This window comes from Phalacrocorax carbo, chromosome 6, assembly GCF_963921805.1.
Source record: "Phalacrocorax carbo chromosome 6, bPhaCar2.1, whole genome shotgun sequence".
NCBI classification, from domain to species: Eukaryota; Metazoa; Chordata; class Aves; order Suliformes; family Phalacrocoracidae; genus Phalacrocorax; species Phalacrocorax carbo.
The window spans coordinates 23,670,270-23,687,843 of record NC_087518.1 but is presented as its reverse complement, the minus strand read 5'-3'; positions in this window follow the sequence as shown (position 1 = coordinate 23,687,843).

Genomic DNA, 17,574 nt, shown 5'->3' with positions numbered 1-17,574 from the left:
TGGGGAGGGGGAGATGTAGGGAAATAGACAGGGATCAGCGACCGGAAGATCACGGGATGTGACGGAAAGATAGACTCCTCCCCATAGGACTGGCAGGAACAGGAAGCGCAAGAGCTATATACGCATGTGACACAGCTAAATAAACGGACATTTTGCATCCATCATATTGATGTCTGTGCATCACTGTCCCCAGGGTGGGTAGAGCCCTGTGTCCCGGAGATATGCAGCCCAAGATAAGTTCTCCCACAGAAGTCTACAGCAACGCTAAACTTACCTGTAAATCATTTTGCCTCTCCATCTCTGGAGGTCTTCTGTACATTTGACAGTAGGAAGCAAGAGGTTTCATGGGGCTATGTAAGCTGAGCCCCAGGTACTTCCCCATGCACCTGTTGGCATAGAAACTTCTAACATCTGCATGTCAGTATTGTCCTTCCAAACTATGCTAAGAACTGCTCACCAGATGGAAGTAATCTGCCACCAAGTACACCATTATTAAAGCTCTCCATCTCTTCCATTCTTAACTAATATCGGTTTTATGTCATTTTGTGTGTCTCCATCCTCAGCTCTTGACTGACTTGTGTGAGAGGACCTCTGCTCCAGCAGACAGATGCCTGATACAAAGCTGCTGATGCTTTCCCTCTGGTCCTGAGGCCCTCTGCTTCATTAGGGTGCCCCAAAAAAGTTCTGGAGGTGCTTATGGGGCAGATGAGTTCCCTCAGCTGCCCCTCCTGTCCTGCTGGAGAGTAGGCCTCTTTTTCCCTTTCTGTAATAGAATTAGCTGAAATGAATATGCTCTGGCTTTTCAGCTGCCTCAGTTCAACACCTGCTGCATTAACTGAGAATTAGTTATCCCAGCGGAACTCTCCAGGGATTACCTGAAATTGCTTTTTACTTGACTACTTTATGTCTTCAATTGCTTCCAGTCATGCAATTTTCCAAGTTATTTTTTGAAAATCAGGATAAGTATTTTTTTTTTTAATTTCAGAAGTGTTTCACCTTGCCTTCCCTGCAGGCAGGGCCACTATGGGGCACTGCTTATCCACACCACATAGCGGAGTCCTAAACTGGGGGTAAGAAACTTGACAGTTGCCAAGATGGTTGTCAGCAGATAAACCCCGTCAACTCCTGTCTGTTCGTGCCAGCCAAAAATTGCATGTGTAGATTGAGAAAACCACTTTCCATACCACTGAAGAAAGCGTGGCTGAGCAAAGTGAATAATGAGGCTCCCCAAAATTTTTAACTCACTTTTGCTGACATTTTAAGCAGCTAGGTAGTATGTCATATTCAGAGCCCATTTCTGCTTGATCAGAATCAGTAGTGGTTTGAGAGATAATGATGGATCACGTCACAAGCAAACCCCCTAAACCTAGTTTTTTTTTTCCCAGCAGAAATGATCAATTGAATTTTAAATAGCTCCAGACTTTAGCAAATTGTGTATTTGTCCATTATTTGGCTTCAGCCTCTAGGTACAGACAAGTCTGGCCTTAAGCCCAAGCAATGCATTCAGCTAGCATCCTGCTCAATCATTATTCACTCCGTCTCTTCCCTTGCTCACCAGCATTTGCCCAGACATTAAAAAATTCTTCTATGATTACTTAGCAAAAATACATTACTTCAAGTGTTTAAACCCCAGGAACTTCCAGTATATCCCAGCTACTGACAACGCTGTTGAACACAACTGTCTTCTGCATAATAACTCCCAGTGTCTGATAAGTCCACGCATGGGCAGGCTGTGCTCAGGAGGTGGGGACCAGCATCTTTTGCTGCTAACAAGTTTTTGTTATCAGATAATCTGTTTGGCATATGTCCATACAACCATTTAAGTATTGTCTCCTTTAATGTATAGTGTATGTCATAAAACCCTTAAAAGCTTCACTGAAACCCTTAAAAGCTTCACCAAAACCCTTCATGCTTATGATCTATTTCTCTGTGAAGCTGCTGAACACAAATAGCATCGTTATATTATAAACTATAAATCTGTTAAACAAAAGAAACCATTATTTTCAGTATTTTATTATTTAAAGCTTTCCTCATTTTCATCTTGATTTTTTGCTAAAGGTCTTTAGAAGTAAAAACAGAAAGGAGGAGAAAGGGTAAACAGCAATGGAATTAACAAAAACATCTCCCCATCCCTTCTCCCCAGGGAGGCATCCTGGTCCCAGTGAAACACACATCAGAAATGCCCACTGTTGCAAGCAGATGCTTTTCCAGCCTTAGTCTTTGTGGGCTGAGTCAAACTGTAACTGTTCAACCAAGCATAGAAAATTACAGCAAGTTCTCACCCTTTTTGAATGCCTGATATTAAATTTCATTCTGTCTCTTTTTTAAAAATCAGGAAATATATTTGTTTTAATAACATAAGCTAACATGTACTTCTCAGATCCTGGCAGGGAAAATATTTTATACCATATCTCTTTATATCTTGTCTACTATGTCAAGGTCTTGGACATCCCTGCCAGCCTACATGCTTTCCAGAGGGCCCTCTTTGCCTATAACATCCTAAATGCATTGAGAGTCTGTTTAGAGCAATCAAATTAATTTGTGACAAATGCAGTTGCTCCAAGTGAAAACCACTTCTGGAGCTTATTTATTTTATTTCTTTACACTAAGCACATTCAGATAATAGTAAAAGTCTTTGTGTTACTATAAAATAAATAACAACAGTAAACAACCTCTTTTTCTTCTTCCCATTCAATCCTTGCTCTCTGTTTGTGGTCAGAGCATCTACCTGTAGGCACATCCGTAGAAACATACAGCAACTTGCATTTGCTTATATAGTTGGCTGGAGTAAATGGGAGAAGGGCTGGACAAATCCTAAATAGTACAGCACTAGTTACAGAGCAGATATGCTGCTATATAAGGGCACAGAACGAAGCAGTTCAAGCCCTGATTTTATCTTTGTTCAGTTATTCTGAAGTTGAGCAGACATAACTGAGGTCTTTCTAAGCAGAACTATTCAAGATGGTAATTGCAGATGAATGATCATTAACTCAATGGCCCTTAACCATTGCTTGAAATAACATGATTGGCTGCAAGAGCTTGAATATAAAAACTATAAAATACCCTTTTTTTTAATTTAGGATATGCAAAACTGATCTTTAAACACCACTGTTCCTTTGCAAGGTTATTTGCAAATTTTATAGGGACTGTGACAAAAGGGAACAGTGCTTTATAATGCCCATGTGCCCTTTGACAAGCTTATCTGTGGAAATTGTTTTGTTCTAATTAAATTTTGTTGAGGTTAATAATCCAGGAAATGTGATCAAAGGGAAGCATCAGTGATTTAACTACATAGTGCAGAAGATTCACTCTTTTCAGTTATCATGTGGCATGCACCTTTCTTTGTCTGGGTGGCCATAGGTTCTGTTCAAAGGCACATGTGCATAAACATCTAGAGCAAAATAGTCACCCCTGTTATGGATCATAAAAATGCCGATCCATGAATGTGGTGGGTTTATATTAAGGTTTTGATATTTTCAAAGAGAGCATCTTATCAAGAGCAGGTAAGCAAGGAACTGAAACATCTAACAGATATGCCTAGCATCATCTATCTGACAAAAACAGTTTTGGCAAAAATTGCCTGGTGCCTACCCAATAACATGCTTTAACTATGACCCTTCATTTAGTTCTTGCATAATGTGCATTAATTACTCTTTCCTCTTGTGTGTCTCAGACCTTTCTCCTGAAGCATAAGGAGGTGAAGAATAAGCTACTTCTCTGCTGCAGATCTCCACTGCGGGGTCTGTGCTGCATTTGCTTGCCTGTACACTTTTAAATAACATAAGAAACGAACTCTTGCATGTGCTGATTTAGTTTTCTGTCTTTGGTATGAAATTATTGCAGGAGGAGGTCACAACCTAACTCTAGCCCCATGAGTGTGTCATTACCTTTTAAAGCTCATGTCTTTCCTGCCTCAGTTGAGATTTGATTACTTTGACCTTCTCCAGCCCTCAGATGCAGTGGTGCACAAAAAACATAATTAGAAATCACAGACACTTAGAAAAACAGAGAAAGGGACAAATTATTTGGGCTCCTATTTCAGTCACGCTGATTTGCATTATAGTAGTTGAAAAAAAAATTGAAGTCTGTGTTGAAGCAAAAATAGATTTCTACAGTCCTTATTATCATCCCATTTTTAATAAATTATCTCAGATATTTGCATAAGGATTCACAGCTGTGTGCAGTGCTTTGAAACACCAGCAGTCTCAGGCTCTTTTCTCAGGTCTCTGCTGGCACCACTGACATCAGTGGTTTGCCTGAGGCTAGGTTACAGCCTCCCTATTGTGCTTTGTGAAGATCCAGGCAGAGACACACAGAATCATAAAATAATAGAATAATTTGGGTTGGAAGGGACCTTTAAAGGCCACTGAACCGTCCACCCATCAAATCCATAGCTCTCCAATTTAAAGAGAAAGATGTTGTGGAGGACCATGTCAAAGGTCTTTCATAAGTTCAGATAGATGACATCCGTAGCTCTTCCCTTATCCACCGATGCAGTCACTCCATCATAGAAGGCCACTAGGTTGGTCATGCAGGACTTGCCCTTGGTGAAGCCATGCTGGCTGTTTCAAATCATGTCCCTATCCTCCATGTGCCTTAGCAGAGCTTCTAGGAGGATCAGTTCCATGATGTTCCCAGGCACAGAGGTGAGGCTGACAGGTCAGTACCTTTCTGCCATTTTGAAAAATGTATTAGTGTCCTCCACACCTAAAAAATGTGATTAATTACAACTCAAACCACAGAGGCTCTGTATCTTAAGGATCTATTACTGATTAGACCACAAGAAGTATAATAGGTTACAACATCTCCAAAAAGGCCATGTAATGCTGCATTTCTAAGTATTTTTATAAAGCCAAACCCCTTTTATTGGACAGTAGATGACAGACAAACCACTGCATGCAGTCGAATGGTTCCCAGTACACAAATATCCCCTATGTATAACCTCATGCAAGAGGGGTCACAGGGACTGAGGAAGTCTTCTCCTTGAAGCTGGTTTAACCTTGATGCTTTGTATACATGGTTGGTAGTAGCATAACATTGAGGAAAGTGTGGAGAAAAGATAATGGATAGTCAGGGGTCATACTTGGTTTCCTCAAATAATGCTGTGATTTACTATGGTATAGGCAAGCCCAGGCAACAGGACCACTGATTTGACTTGGCAGATTGTATGCAAGTGCAGTGCTTTGTAGGTCATGAGGCAGATGACATACAGTCTAGCAACTCTTCTGCTCCTTTGCAATTTCTATTAACACTAACAGCTCATGACAGCAGGCCATCACCAATAGGACCAAAAAATAAAAGTCTAACTTTAATGGGACAAATCTCAGATACATGATTTGAGCACTGGCACAGTGAAATACAACAGTAGAAAATATTTAGGGGCCATAATACTATGGTGCACTAGGTACCCAGAAAGCTAGGAACTGTCTCAAGGAGGCCTTGGCATACCAAAATTTGATTCATGTGTACATAGAAAATAAGAGTCCATCAAAAATATTCCCTGTGACAGTTTCTTATCAAAGGTTTCTGTTTCTTGCTGAAGAATTCCTGAGAAAGGGAAAATTGCCTGAGAAAGGAAAGCTTTATCAGGTCTCCCTTTTCAGTACACCCAACCTACACAGGACGTCCAATCAAAGCTTGATTAATGCAGCATATTCCACTTTCTACTTAAAGATATAAAAAGATAAGAGGCTTGTTTTTGTTTTTAATCAGCAACTCATTCTCACCTTGCATCTATTTAGAAACATAAAAAAGAAACAAACTGTTCAGATGTTTTTTAATGCGTTTCCAAAACCAGAAATAAATGATATTGAATCATGCCAATTCACACTTGGTCTTACTTTGGTTCACTTCTGATGAAGTGGATCTGATGAACTGCATCCCAAATACTCTGAGAGCATCTATGACCTTTCCCTTTTTTCTTTTGATTTGACTTGTTAATTTCTATGGAAAAAACCCCAAATCCTAGACCACTGCAACCCCTTTGGTGCACTGTGTTTGCTAACTGGGGGTTGTGCTGCTTCTCTCCCATCCCAGAGCTTAGCGTGCTGGAGGGGAGGCTCCATCTCCACAACATCCCAGTAAATCCATGTCAGGGAACAAGGTACAGTCAGCCAAGAGCAAAAATGGACTCCTAAAATCCTCCCATGGTGTGGTGGTTCAGTCGGCGACTCAACCCCACACAGTTGCTCGCTCACTCTCCCACCGGTGGGATGGGGGAGAGAATCAGAAGGGTAACACTCGTGGGTTGAGATAAGAACAGTTTAATAAAATAAAAAAAAAACAACAAAAAATGCAATGAAAAGAAAAACAACGAGAGGCGCAAAACTGGGGGGACAGGGAATGAACCACTGAAACAAACCACACTTGAGACAGCTGCTCACCACCTGCTGACCCGACACCATGCCTCCCCAAGCCACAACTGCCCCCATTAATATACTAGCCATGGTGTCACATGGTATGGAATGAACATCCCATTGGCCAGTTGGAGTCAGCTGCCCCGGCCGTGGCCCTGCCCCTCCCAGCCTCCCAGCAACACGACAGAGCGCAGGAGGCTGGAAAGGTCCCTGACCACCGCAGGCACCACAGTGAAGAGAATGAACCCCTTCTCAGCCAAAACCAGCACATTCTCCACCCCTCATTTCATACCATTTACACTATGCCCAGGTCCCATACGATCCAATACAACCTTACCAATCACCACCCCTCCCCTTCCTGTCTTTCAACATAATACACAGACATCATTCCCTTAGTTTATGGACCTTCCCTGTACAATGTCCATTAAAATGGCAATCGAGTTCACCCAGTCCATGACTCTGGGCTCCATCTGTCGTATCAGTCTTTCAGGATGGGAGAGATGGTGTGTGTGGTGTTGGGTTGCTACATACCAAGTCAGTCATTGTTCCATCACTGCTGCACTTTGCTTGTTTCATCAAAGTTTATCTTCCATGGATTGGGAGGTTTGTACTATGATATCATTGGTACAACACAGAGATGACACAATATCTATATAGCAGTTCACATTGTGCCATTCAGTTCATTGGCTGTTTTCACCCAGAATCAAATCCCCTTGAGGTACACACCGGACTCCTCCATACTCCCACCAAGTGCACCCAGGTCCTCGAGCAAAAGCAATCCCATGAATGGGTTTGCCCTTGCCTGAGGCCGGAAGAACCCAGACTCTTTTGCCCAGCATAATTTTTACATGCACTACAGGGACTCTATCCCCTTCCACAGTATGTAGGATTTCTGACTGGGCAGGGCCGGCTTGATTGGCAGATCCCCTCATTTTGACTAACCACGTGGCTTTTGCTAAATGTGTATCCCAGTGCTTGAATGTTCCACCCCCCCCATTGCTCTCAGTGTAGTTTTTAACAGTCCATTGTACCGTTCAATTTTCCCAGAGGCTGGTGCATGATAGGGGATGTGATACACCCACTCAATGCCATGCTCTTTGGCCCAGGTGTCTATGAGGTTTTTTCAGAAATGAGTCCCGTTGTCTGACTCAATTCTCTCTGGGGTGCCATGTTGCCACAGGACTTGTTCCTCAAGACCCAGGATAGTGTTCAGGGCAGCAGCGTGGGGGACAGGATATGTTTCCAGCTAGCCAGTGGTTGCTCCCACCATTGCAAGCACATGGCGCTTGCCTTGGCAGGTTTGTGGGAGTGTGATATAATCAATTTGCCAGGCCTCCCCATATTTATATTTCAGCCATTGTCCTTCTTACCACAGAGGCTTTACCTGCTTTGCTTGCTTGATTGCAGCGCACATTTCACATTCATGGATAACCTGCACAATAGCGTCCATGGTCAAGTCCACCCCTCGATCACGAGCCCACCTGTATGTTGCATCTCTCCCTTGATGGCCTGAGGTGTCATGGGCCCATCGAGCTAGAAATAGTTCACCTTTATGTTGTCAGTCCAGATCCACCTCAGCCACTTCAATCTTGGCAGCCTGATCTACCTGCTGGTTGTTTTGATGTTCTTCAGTGGCCTGACTCTTGGGGATGTGAGCATCCACATGACGTACCTTTACAACCAGGTTCTCTACCCGGGCAGCAATATCTTGCCACAATGTGGCGGCCCAGATGGGTTTGCCTCTATGGTGCCAGTTGCTTTGCTTTCACCGCTGTAGCCAGCCCCACAAGGCATGTGCCACCATTCAGGAGTCAGTATAGAGATAGAGCACTGGCCACTTTTCCCATTCAGCAATGTCTAAGGCCAGCTGGATGGCCTTTACCTCTGCAAACTGGCTCGATTCACCTTCTCCTTCAGCAGTTTCTGCTACTTGTCTTGTAGGACTCCATAGAGCAGCCTTCCATCTCCAGTGCTTTCCCACAAGGCGACAGGACCCATCAGTGTACAGGACATACTGCTTTTCATCTTCTGGCAGTTTGTTATACAGTGGGGCTTCTTCAGCACGTGTCACCTCCTCCTCTGGTGATAATACAAAATCTTTGCCTTCTGGCCAGTCCATAATCACTTCCAAGATTCCTGGGCGACTGGGGTTTCCTACTCGAGCCCGCTGGGTGATCAGTGCAACCCATTTACTCCATGTAGCATCAGTTGCATGGTGGGTAGAGGGGACGTTTCCTTTGAACATCCAGCCCAGCACTGGCAGTCGGGGTGCCAGGAGCAACTGTGCTTCAGTACCAACCACTTCTGAAGCAGCTCAAACGCCTTCATATGCTGCCAATATCTCTTTTTCAGTTGGAGTATAGCGGGCTTCAGACCCTCTGTATCCATGACTCCAAAACCCTAGGGGTCAACCTCGGGTCTCTCGAGGTGCTTTCTGCCAGAGGCTCCAGGTAGGGCCATTCTCCCCGGCTGCGGTGTAGAGCACGTTTTTTATATCTTGTCCTGCCCGGACTGGCCCAAGAGATACTGCACGAACTATTTCTCGTTTAATCTGTTCAAATGCTTGTCGTTGCTCAGGGCCCCATTTGAAATCATTCTTCTTCTGGGTCACTTGATAGAGAGGGCTTATGATCAGACTGTAATTTGGAATATGCATTCTCCAAAAACCCACAACGCCCAAAAACACTTGTGTTTCCTTTTTGCTAGTTGGTGGAGACATGGCTGCTATTTTGTTGATCACATCCATTGGGATCTGACAATGTCCATCTTGCCATTTAATTCCTAAGAACTGGATCTCTTGTGCGGCTCCCTTCACCTTACGTTGTTTTATGGCAAAACCAGCTTTCAGAAGGATTTGGACTATTTTCTTCCCTTTCTCAAAAACAACTTCTGCTGTGCTGCCCCACACAATGATGTCATCAATGTACTGAAGGTGTTCTGGAGCTTCTCCCTGTTCTAGTACAGTCTGAATCAGTCCATGGCAAATGGTAGGACTGTGTTTCCACCCCTGGGGTACTCGATTCCAGGTGTACTGGGCGCCCCTCCAAGTAAAAGCAAACTGTGGCCTGCACTCTGCTGCCAGAGGGATTGAGAAGAATGCATTAGCAATATCAGTTGTGGCATACCACTTGGCTGCCTTTGACTCCAGTTTGTATTGAAGTTCTAGCATGTCTGGCACAGCAGCACTCAATGGTGGAGTGACTTCATTCAGGCCACGATAGTCTACTGTTAGTCTCCACTCTCCATTAGACTTCCGGACTGGCCATATGGGACTGTTAAAGGGTGAATGGGTCTTACTGATGATTCCTTGGCTCTTCAGTCAGTGAATGAGGTCATGGATGGGAATCGGAGAGTCTTGGTTGGTGCGATATTGCCGTCGGTGCACTGTTGTGGTGGTGATCGGCACCTGTAGTTCTTTGACCCTCAGCAACCCCACAACAGAAGGGTCCTTTGAGAGGCCAGGCAAGGTAGACAGCTGTTTAATTCTCTCCGTCTCCAAGGCAGCTACACCAAAAGCCCACCTGTACCCTTCTGGGTCCTTGAAATACCCTCTCCTGAGGTAGTCTATGCCAAGGATGCATGGGGCCTCTGGGCCAGTCACAATGGGGTGCTTTTGCCACTCATTCCCGGTGAGGCTCACTTTAGCTCTTGTGATTCCCCTGTCACGCCAGCAATGCTGATGGGTTCTGCCCCTATATAGTTTGATGGCATTAGGGTGCACTGTGCGCCGGTGTCCACTAAAGCTTTATACTCCTGTGGGTCAGATGTGCCAGACCATTGGATCCACACAGTCCAGTAAGCCCGGTTATCCCTTTCCTCCACCTGGTTGGAGGCAGGGCCCCTCTAGTCTTGATCATGGCATTCACAGCTCACTTCCTGCAAATGTGAATCAAGAGTCTCTCTATTAAGCTCAGAAATAAAATCAGCACTTCTACTCCTCTGTCTAGGGACCTGCTCACTGGAAATTGGAGCAGCAGCTTTCCTGGAAGAACCTCCCTGAGTGATTGTTCTTCCTTGCAGTTTATGTACTGGTGCCTCTAGGGTCGAGCTAGGCTTGCCATCCCACCTCGTCATGTCCTCTCCATGGTCACGAAGGTAGAACCATAGGGTGGCCCGTGGTGTGTATCCTCTCCTTTGAGCCAAAGGACGCTTATTCTTAACAGTTGAGACACTACTCTGTAGAGGTGGGGAGCAGGACATACTTTCTTTGAGTTGCTGGACCTCTCGGGATAGTTTCTCCACAGTGGAGACTAGCGAGGAAGAGCTATTTACTTTGTAATCCCGGAGTCTATCAATCACCTCTGCCACTGTTGGTGTCTCGTCATCTTTCCAGGACATTACTGCCAATGAGTTCCTATGTGTCGATGGTGGGCTCTGTACAAACCTCCACCACATGGGTCGTGTGCACTCGGCTTCATCTGGATCTTTGGATGACTGTTGATCGTCCAGGTCACCATAAATCACCTCAAGCACAGCTAATTCCCTTAGGTACTGGATGTTTTTCTCCATAGTTGTCCATTTTCCTGGGCGATATGTAACATCTTCTTTGAAGGGATACCTTTCCTTCACTCCGGACAGGAGTCGCCTCAAGAGGCTGAGTGCTTGTGTTCTTTTTCCAATTGCTTTGTCAACACCCCCTTCCCCAGAAAGGCAACCCAGTTGTTTGGCTTCTTTTCCCTCTAATTCCAGGCTACTGGCCCCATTATCCCAGCATCGGAGCAGCCAGGTGACAATGTGCTCACCTGAATGACGGCTGAACTATTTTCACATATCTCACAACTCACTCAAGGATAGGGACCGAGTGGTTTCTATTTAATTTATGACTTCTTCCTCCTCTCCTTGTGATGGCCCTGGTTTTTCATCATCCCATTCTAAACGAGTTGACATCCACTTCCAATATTTCTTCTTGCGTATGGGGGCGACTGATACTGGCACAGGTTGATTCTCTCAGTCAGGTCCTGTACTTGTCGGGGTTTGAGTAGTCACAGTGCTTTTCCACAGTGCTTTGAGTGGCTGCAGTGGCTGTCACTTTGCCTTTCAATCCAGAGACATTCTCTTCCCCTTGGGAGCACTGAATACTGTTGAGCAGGGCTTGGTACGCATGGGCCAGGCCCCAGCATGTTGCAGTTATCTCTGTCTGGAGTTCCCAGCATAACAACATACTTTCTCCAAATATTCTACTAGCTTTTCAGGATTCTGCACTTGTTCAGGGGTGAAGCTCCAAAATGCTGGGGGTGCCCGCTGCCCTAGGTATTTGCCCATGCTATCCCACGTGCCCTGCCACTCGTAACTATCAAGCCTTGGGGCAGATTTCTGGGTGATATTCTTAAATTGCTTAGTCAAAACCAGAACAACATGCCTAAAACCTAATAATAAGTATACCTTAACCACCCAAGGATGTTCAAGGTACAAAAAGGTTGTTGTAATAAAGGCAGAGACATCACAGAAAAAGGTTGCAAATACACCATTCTGTATTTCCTCCATATAATATCTTTCAGAGGAGGAGGTGTAATTGCTAATTGCCTCAACAAGGTGGTATCCAAAGTACAGTAACAGTTTCAGCAAAAACCCCAAATACCAGATAAAGCTGAAAACGAGTGTTTGTATAACAAATCTTGTAGGCAAAACATTACTAATCACAGCAGACTAAACAAACCAACACCAATCTTTAACACCAACTGTAAAAAGGACAACATGGTGCTGTGACCAGCAGCTGTTATTATCTCCAACCCTTGAGCCCCACTTTGGGCACCAAAAAAGACTGTTGTGGTTTAGCAGGAAACTCAGCCCCACACAGTTGCTTGCTCACTCTCCCACCGGTGGGATGGGGGAAGAGAATCAGAAGGGTAAAGCTTGTGGGTTGAGATAAGAACAGTTTAATAATTAACATAAAAAAAATCAACAGAAAATACCACGGAAAGGAAAACAATGAGAGGCGCAAGACCCTGGGTGGGGAAATGAACTGCCAGAACAAACTGCACTTGAGGCAGCCGCTCACCACCCACCAACCCAACACCACACCTCCCTGAGCCACAACTGCCCCCATTAATATACTGGCCATGGTGTCACATGGTATGGAATGAACATCCCATTAGCTGGTCAGGGTCAGCTGCCCTGGCTGTGGCCGCACCCCTCCCAGCCTTCTGCCGATGTGGCAGAGTGCAGGAAACTGGAAAGGTCCTTGACCACTGCAGACACCACAGTGAAGAAAATTAACGCCTTCTCAGCCAAAACCAACACACATGGATAAAACAAAACAGCAGGCATTTCACCTCTTCAAGAATGTCCCATTCTTGGGTGAAATTAGCACCACCAGCTGGTTTCACCACACTTTTCCTAACAAGCCTTGTTGTGGAATCAATGCAAACACGAGGACAAACAGGGCAGGGGCAGGGGCAAACAGTTTCTGGGTTTCTCTACACCACAGAAATGTTGGATATTTCTTCTCTCTAGGTGATTATTCCACTCGGAATTACGACAGGTCTATAAATGCCTGCTTGTACAGTCCATGTCCTTCCGGCCATCAAAGCAGACCTCCCTCCATGTGAGTGAAGCCTGGGAAATACATACACTTGCAGCTTGAGTGTATTCCAGCGACAATCTGCTGATCAGCTTTTTCACCAGGGCTAGTTCAAAGCCTATGCAGCAAGACACAATCATCTCCTTACAAGCTTCCTTTATTTTCCATAGGAGCTTGACAATATAACACTATTTCTGGCTTTGCCTGGGAGGCAGGGGAGACCAGAGCCCTTGTATCACAGCTTGGCATGGCAGAGTAAAACTCGTGTGATGGTCACAGATGTGGTTATCTGGGCTATGAACTGTGCAAATCCCAGAAGAAAGCTCCTTTCTAAAGCACTCCTAGTCTAAACATAGGACAGAGACACCACTGTGCTTTAACCCTGGCCAGCACCTCAGCCCTACACAACCGCTTGTTCACTCCCACCCACTGGGACAGCAAGGAGGATCAGAAGGGTAAAAGTGAGGAAAATAGTGTGTTGAGGTGAAGACAGTTTAATAGGTAAAGCAAAAGCTGCGCATGGGCAAAATAAGGAATTCATTCACTTCTTCCCAACGGCAGGCAGGTATTCAGCTAGCTCCAGGAAAGCAGGGCTCCATCATGCATAATGGTGACTTTGGAAGACAAATGTTGTCACTCTGAATGTCCCTGCCTTGCTCCTTCTTTCCCCCAAGCAGGGGAGAGTTCATAAACTAAAGAATGGGGGGTTAAACCCATCTGTGCCTTCTGCCCAACATACACCCAGAGATTTTTTTCTTCACTTTGAGCTGTGGGAAAGGGCTGTGTGTGGGTGAGGAAGACTTGCTTTCTCTATTTAATTTTTATGCTGCAGAAAAAACACTGCAACATTAGAAGTAGACAAGAGCACTGAAACCAAAATGATAAGCAATGTAGTAAGCTTTAACACCACATTTTCACCTGATTGTCTTGAACAAAACAGGCTTGGGATGCCTAATGCTCACTTTGCCCTGGAATAGTCCCATTCCTCATCTGAAAGCTACTGTGCACCTGGCTGAGGACAGATACAATCCACACAGAGAGCAATCAGAGTGAAATGCTGCACCAGAAAGCCATCAGGTCCTTCCCTGCACACTCTGAGCAGATAGCAGAGCATCCTGGAGACAGAAACTTCCCTCCAGGGACACAGCCTATGTTTATGCCCCCATTTTGCTTCTCTCCATGGCCAGCCAGAATCACAGCTGCTTGGCATTATCTCTTGTAATGGGTTGTGCTTAAATACCACAGTCAAGTCCCCAAATTACTTCCAGTTAAGATAATAATTAATTCAAGCCTGAAAATTCAATCAACTATGATGCAAAAAGCATTTTTTCTGGATTTTTGAGGGATATTTTGATAGGCAAGTTTGCAATGATGTGATTATAATACAAAGTTACATATTTAGGATATTAGACAGTAAAACATAGAATTTGGTTGCTTATTCTGTGTACTTGTAGGATAAGCTTTGACCCAAGGTGGGTTTGAAGTGTCAAACCGGATCAATAGGCATACTGCCCAACGCAATCCTGCACTGAACTAACTTGAAAAAGCCAGTGTATCACAAAAGCCTTTTGTGATATGCGCTGAGACATGCACTTAAGTAACTTTAAAGCAGAATTGTTCCTTGTAGAACAGTTTAAGATGGTAGGACTCTGTCTAATGCATTATTCATTAAATCTGTCTAAACTTCAGCACAGAAGTGTGTTTAATTCACCACAGAGGTACAATAAAAATTTCCCCAAACATTGGTATCAGGAATGGGATTCCTGCACCATTGCTGCACCTGCAGAAGTGGCCAGACTGGAACCAGAGGTGCAACAATTCTCTCAACCTGCAAATCTACTCAGCCACCAGTGGCATCACAAGAATCTGCACAAGCCAGGTGCCTGCTCCTGCCCTGTCAGCTACTCACCCACAGGTGGGCTTACAAGAAACAGCATAGGCTGTGGGACTGCTCTTCCTTATGATCTACTCAGCTGCCAGTGAACTCACAAGCACCTACAAAAGCCAGGTGCCTGCTCATGTTCTAACAGCTGCTCAGCCATCAGTGACCTCATAAGCATGACAACACAAGCCAGAGACCTGGTCCTGCCCTGTTAGCTACTCAGCCACCAGTGACATGAGAAGAACCTTCACAAACCCAGTTCCTGCACCTGCCCTATCAGCTACTCACCTGCCAGTGATATGAGCATCGGCTTGTGCCGGTACTGCCCCTGCCCTTGAGCTACTCAGCCACAAGTGACATCACTGTCACCTGCACAAGCCAGTCCGCAGGTCCTCCTTGATCACCACTGGTCTCACGCTAATGAGATTGCCACTGTGTACAAGCATTCCTGAGGCACTGCCATTGCAGTATTGTTGAGAAAAATGCTATACAAGGTCCCTGAGCCATCTTCTCTGGCAGGGATGGGAGCGCTTCTGTGTACACGGACTCTGAATCCCTCTAGTGCCACTCGTGATGGAAATAAAGGCTGCTAAGGGCATGCATCTCCAGGCCCCTCTGGTGCACTGTGTTTGGGCATACTGCTGTGAGCCAGCATCCCCAGTGCTACCTCAGAGACAGGAATGCTGCTTTATGTGAGGGTTTCAGTCTCCAGGGGATAGAGCCTCTCCTCCATGGAGCTCCACCAGTGCACTGGTTGAGAACACAGCTGTGTGCCTGCATCCCAGGACCTTGCTGATATACCGTCAGTGGGAGAGTTGCTGCTTGTCTGAGCAGCACTGCTGATCATGGTGCTATGGGCACATGTCCCTGATCTCCACTGCCCTCCTGGTTGATTGGCATGCTGCTGTGTACAAGGATCCCTGAGCACTCTTTCTGGTCCCGGGCTGGGAAAGATGCTGTATGTAAGGGTCCCAGAGGCTCACTGCTACTCCTGGGCTAAGCACAGCCTCCAGAAATGTGGAGGGTACAGCCCCAGTCCTGCCACAGTCACTGTCTCTGCAGGAGGTCCTAGAGGTTTCCTGGGTGCTTTGCAGCTCCTCCCTCTGCTTTGTGTGCGTGGCATATGGGGGTGCTGCTGCAGCTACATCACAGTCTGACTCTGTATGTCAGCCCTTTGACTGAGGCAGGGGCTGCAGGAAAAGGCTCAAAGAAGCACTACGGTCTTGGAAGATAATTTGTTTTTAAAGACTTGCCTTTTTCCTGGGTATTTTTTTCATTGTGTGACAGCACGAGAGTCGATTCCTGGGACACCACTTTGGAAGCACTGGAGGACTTTGTGCTGGGCACATTCAGGAAGTTTAAGTTTAAATTATCTCATATTGATTATGAAGGCATACCAATCTATCCAAATGTTTCCGTGAAGAAGCCAGTCACACAGTCAAGCTTGTTGATCACATGTGCAAGCTCAAAGGACCAGATGCTGCTGATCTTGCCTCCAAGGGTGAGGAATTGCATGGACCTTCTCTTGCTGTTGCTCTCTTCACCTATTTCAGGGACTGCTCTCATGGTTCCTCCGTGCCCCCTGGGATCTCCCATATGGTGCCTACAGCGCTTGTCCTCAGTGACAGGAGGACAAGGTGGAATCATAGAATCATTAATGTTTGAAAAGACCCTTAAGATCATCGAGTCCAACTGCTAACCTATCACTGCCAAGTCCACCACTAAACCACATCCTCAAGCATCACGTCTACCCTTCTTTTAAATATCTCCAGGGATGGAGACTCAACCACCTCTCTGGGCAGCCTGTTCCAATGTTTGACAACCCTTCCGGAGAAGCAGTTTTTCCTAATATCCAACCTAAACTTCCCCTGGCACAGCTTGAGGCAATTTCCTCTCATCCTGTCACTTGTTACTAGGGAGAAGAGACCGACCCCCGCCTCACTACAAGCTCCTTTCAGGTAGTTGTAAGAGAGTGATAGGGTCTCCCCTCAGCCTCCTCTTCTACAGAACTAAACAACCCCAGTTCCCTCAGCCGCTCCTCATAAGACTTGTTCTCTAGACCCTTCACCAACTTCGTTGCCCTTCTTTGGACACACTCCAGCACCTCAATGTTCTTCTTGTAGTGAGGGGCCCAAAACTGAACACAGTACTCAAGGTGCGGCCTCACCAGTGCGGAGTACAGGGGCACGATCACCTCCCTGCTCCTGCTGGCTACACTATTCCTGATACAAGCCAGGATGCCATTGGCCTTCTTGCCCGCCTAAGCGCACTGTTGGCTCATGTTCAGCTGGCTGTCAACCAACACCCCCAGGTCCTTTTCCTCCAGGCACCTCTCCAGCCACTCTTCCCCAAGCCTGTAGCATTGCATGGGGTTGTTGTGACCAAAGTGCAGGACCTGGCACTCAGCCTTGTTGAATCTCAGGCTGGGATCCTCGTCCTACTTGGGGAAGGAGAGCATCCCCATGTGGGAGCAGGGGCTCCTTGGGAAGGGAGGGCCTCCCTGCAGACCCAAAGGCAGTGCAGTGCATATTGGCTGCCTTTGACCCTGTCTGGCAGAGGATGATAGGGTATGGGATGGAGGGAACCCACAGAAAGCGGTCTGAGGGGGTACAGGGTGTTGCAGCCTCCAGGTCAGGGGCCCCCAGTGCTGAGAGCGAGGGCCTCGCCCTGAGCCCCAGGCACCATGGGTGTGACATTGCAGCAGGCTGACATTGGGCAGGGCAGGGGTGGGCCAGAAAGGGGCCTTTGGGGATGGCAACTGATGGGCTTTGCCTGGGAGGCTGGTCCTGGTGAGGACTGGGATAGCATGGACCCAT